Genomic DNA, 4,643 nt, shown 5'->3' on the forward strand with positions numbered 1-4,643 from the left:
CAGACGAGCCCCCAGTTGCAAGCTAACATCCCATAGATGTTGGAGCTCACATTCGGTTCCTCTTCCTCGAAATATCTTGGCTCAAACTCGCCTAGGGATTGAACAGCGTGTGTCGCATTACACGCCTTAAATTAGACACTTGTGACCCTTTTGTTAAATTGTCTGGCTGATGGCAAGTTTGCCGGCCGCTGTGGCCGAGCGGTTCTAGGCGCTTCAGTCTGGAACCGCGCGACCGCTACGGTCGCAGGTTCGAATCCTGCCTCGGGCATGGATGTGTGTGATGTCCTTAGGTTAGTTAGGTTTACGTAGTTCTAAGTTCTAGGGGATTGATGACTTCAGATGTTAAGTCCCATAGTGCTCAGAGCCATTTGGACCATTTTTGATAGCAAATTTGCGAAATACAGAATTAACGTAACATATAACAGCAGTAATAATAACATCGGGAACTACACTCATGCTCATAAATTAAGGATAATGCTGATACATGGTGAAACAACGCTCTGGTGGGCGGTTTGCGAGTTTAAATCACCTCGGGGTATGACCATGCGGTGCATTTGACCTGCGGTCGCCGCTCGGTGGCGCTGGTAGCAGGCCACATACGCAGAGGTGTATTGGTGCATGGCAGAGTACGGTGCAGCGAGTAAGTGTGCAGAAATTTTCAGACGTACTAATGGTGACTGTGTGTTGAAAATGGCTCAAAGACCACATATTGAGGACGTTATGAGGGGTAGAATACTAGGGCTACTGGAAGCTGGTCAAACACAGCAGGTCGTAACACTAGTCCTCCGTGTGCCACAAAGTGTGATCTCAAGATCATGGCAACGTTTCCAGCAGAAAGGAAATGTTTTCAGGCGCTGCAGTACAGGACGTACACACTGTAAAACACCACAAGAAGACCGATATCTCACCACCAGTGCCCGCAGACGGCCACGAAATACTGCAGGTAGCCTTGCTCGGGACCTTACCGCAGCCATTGCAACAGCTGTCTCCAGACACACAGTCTACAGACGACTAAACAGACATGGTTTATTCGCCCAGAGACCTGCAAGGCGCATTCCACTGAACCCTGGTCCCAGGAGAGCCCGTAAGGCCTGGTGTCAAGAACATAGTACATGGTCATTGGAACAGTGGTCCCAGGTTATGTTCATGGACGAGTCCAGATATAGTCTGAACAGTGATTCTCATCGGGTTTTCATCTGGCGTGAACCAGGAACCAGATACCAACCCCTTAATGTCCTTGAAAGGGACCTGTATGGAGGCCGTAGTTTGATGTAGTTTGATGATGTGGTGTGGGATTATGATTGGTGCACGTACACCCGTGTATGTCTTTAACAGCGTAACTGTGAAAGGTATGGTGTATCGGGACGTCATTTTGCACCAGTATGTCCGCCTTTTCAGGGGTGCAGTGGGTCCCACCCTCCTCCTGATGGGTGATAACGCACGGCCCCACCAGGCTGCCATCGCGGAGGAGTACCTTGAAACGGAAGATATCAGGCGAATGGAGTGGCCTGCATGTTCTCCAGACCTAAATCCCATCGAGCACGTCTGGGATGCTCTCGGTCGACGTATCGCTGCACGTCTTCAAACCCCTAGGACACTTCAGGAGCTCCGACAGGTACTGGTGCAAGAATGAGAGGCTATACCCCAGCAGCTGCTCGACCACCTGATCCAGAGAATGCCAACCCGCTTTGCGGCCTGTGTATGTGTACATGGTGATCATATCCCATATTGATGTCGGGGTACATGCACAGGAAACAGTGGCGTTTTGTAGCACATGTGTTTTGGGACTTATCACCAATACTGTGGACTTAAAGATTTGTGTCGAGTGTGTTCGCTATGTCCTTATGCTATCAGCGCCAATTCTGTGTAGTTCCACATCAAAGAAACTGCAAAAAACATTTATTTAAAAAGGCAGCTAGAAAGTACCTGTTATGCAATACATTTTATACATTGAAAGATTACTTAGATAAAACAGAGTAGTGGTTTGGTAAAAAAATGTTATAAATAACAATGATTATAAAACATCCAGCATTCGACATAACATCTTCACACCATGTTTTTTCCTTCTTTTTTTCTTTTCTAGAAGAGCTCACCCCCAAGCTATGTGTAGAACAATACTGACACCTCTTCCTCTTTCTGAGCTCAACATGTCACTCATTATAGAAGGATACTGACTCAGTTTTTCAGGATAGCAAATGGGAAGTTGCGGTACAGAAAATGGCCCAGAGATCACCAGTGTGTGTGTGCCTTTATGTGTGTACTGAGTGAAATGTTATGATACAATGTGTGTAGTGTGTGCAGTGACTGATAGTGAGATATGAGTGAACTGTGTGGCATTTCATTATTTAATAAGTTATTTGTAAAAAAAGTATTCCATACCAGGAGTAAATTTAATGATTGTCTCTAACTAGAAGTCTGTAAATGTATGTGTATTCGAATTAGCTAATTTTAAATTGGTCTAAACTTGTAAATACTTTGACATGTCCTATATCCATGTAAAAAGAGATCTATGGATGAATAAAGCTACTAATACTACTACTACTACTACTATTGTTCATCTACTTGGGATCCCTACAAGGTAGGACTGACAGAAGGAATAGAGAAGATTCAAAGAAGAGCGGCGCGTTTCGTCACGGGATCATTTAGTCGGCATGAGTGCGTTACAGAGATGCTCAACAAACTCCAGTGGTAGTCGTTACGAGAGAGGCGTTGTCGGTTAGTTGGTTTACTTGGGGGATGGGACCAAGCAGCGATGTCATCGGTCCCATTGGGTTAGAGGAGGACGGAGGTTTTGTGCATCACGGAGAGGTTTACTACTGAAATTTCGAGAGAGCACTTTCCGGAAGGAGTCTGATATTATTCCTCCCACATACATCTTGCGAAGTGACCATGGCGAGAAAATTCGAGAAATTAGAGCTAGCACAGAGACGTATTGACAATGATTCTTCCCACGCGCCATTCGCGAGTGGTACAGGGAAGAGGATGGGGGAAGGGGGGGGGGGGGGGGATCAGTTAGTGGTAGCTTCGCCACACGCCGTTGGGTGACTTGCGGAGTATGATGTAGATGTAGAACTGATACACAAAACTTTTGTCGTATAGTATACTTCTGTTACACATAAATGAGAATGTAACAGACAGAGAAAATACGCTTTCCTGTACACAGACTGTACCAAATTGGAACAACAGAGGGTGAAAATACGGTAGCTGTTTGCAATTATTGGCAACGGCCTTGCCGCAGTGGATACACCGGTTCCCATCGGATCACCGAAGTTAAGCGCTGTCGGGCGTGGCCGGCCCTTGGATGGGTGACCATCGCGGTCGCCGTGCGCTGTTGCCATTTTTCGGGGTGCACTCAGCCTCGTGATGCCAATTGCGGGGCTACTCGATCGAATAGTAGCGGCTCCGGTCAAAGAAAATCATCATAGCGACCGGGAGAGCGGTGTGCTGACCACACTTCCCTCCTATCTGCATCATCATCTGAGGATGACACGGCGGTCGGATGGTCCCGATGGGCCACTTCTGGCCTGAAGACGGAGTGCTTTATTTGCAATTATTCATCTTCCCATTGGCGTAAAATCCTGGGGTGACTGACGCCTACAGTGCCGGGGTTGTGGTGAGGAGGGGGTTGACCGATGATTGTTCACGGAAACATAATTAATAACCAGAAATTTTATTTGTGAAGCAATGATTAACAACCGTCAGTTCTATGTCTGTATTTATTATCTACTTAATTGCGACGGGTTTCGGTGGTCCACACCATCGTCATCGGACTCCTTTGTGGAAAATGGCGGTCCCATAACCAATGGCAACCAACGCCATGAAAGGAACAGAGACATCGGCGTTCGCAAACCTGATCATATACGGTGTGCCTACTGTTTTATTTTGAGATCGGTTCCCTTAATAAACCCTGTTCGTGATCCAGTTTGTTGGTCCTTTAGTCAGACGGAAGAACCGGCTGGTTATGATTAAAGTGCAGCTACTCACAACGGTACAGTGTGGGCTGCAGTTATCGTATGGCAGCGAAACTTCTTGATAGGCTACTGCGTTAATAAGGAACCGATGTAAGGTGGATAAAAAGTTCCAGTTTTGGCCACCAAGTGCAAACCTGGCGCTGTGGATGCGAGTAAGTCGAAATAGAAATGTTTCCAATGCAATGGATTAGGAACGGGACGTAGATATACAAGAAGTGGGAAAGGCACAATGTTGATTATATTATTAACCGGCATGTACACAATTTGTTCAATGTAACCACCGGGGAGCCGACCACGTGTTGCATCCGTAAAACGATGTTGTCAACAGTTGCTCGCAGCAGTTCCGGCGGATCTGAGGAATATGTTCCAGTATACTGTCCTTCAGATCAGGTAGAGACCAAACCTGTCTCTGGTAAATACACTACTGGGCATTAAAATTGCTACACCACGAAGATGACGTGCTACAGACGCGAAATTTAACCGACAGGAAGATGATGCTGTGATATGCAAATGATAAGCTTTTCAGAGCATTCACACAAGGTTGCCGCCGGTGGCGACACCTACAATGTGCTGACATGAGGAAAGTTTCCAACCGATTTCTCATACACAAACAGCTGTTGACCGGCGTTGCCTGGTGAAACGTTGTTGTGATGCCTCGTGTAAGGAGGAGAA

General features: G+C 46.6%; 1 pseudogene; it reads left to right on the forward strand.

Moving 5' to 3' along the window:
- Positions 1-3,219: 3,219 nt before the first annotated feature.
- Positions 3,220-3,337, forward strand: LOC126204754 (5S ribosomal RNA; annotated as a pseudogene).
- Positions 3,338-4,643: the final 1,306 nt, after the last annotated feature.

The sequence above is a fragment of the Schistocerca nitens genome, chromosome 9, assembly GCF_023898315.1.
Source record: "Schistocerca nitens isolate TAMUIC-IGC-003100 chromosome 9, iqSchNite1.1, whole genome shotgun sequence".
NCBI lineage: Eukaryota > Metazoa > Arthropoda > Insecta > Orthoptera > Acrididae > Schistocerca > Schistocerca nitens.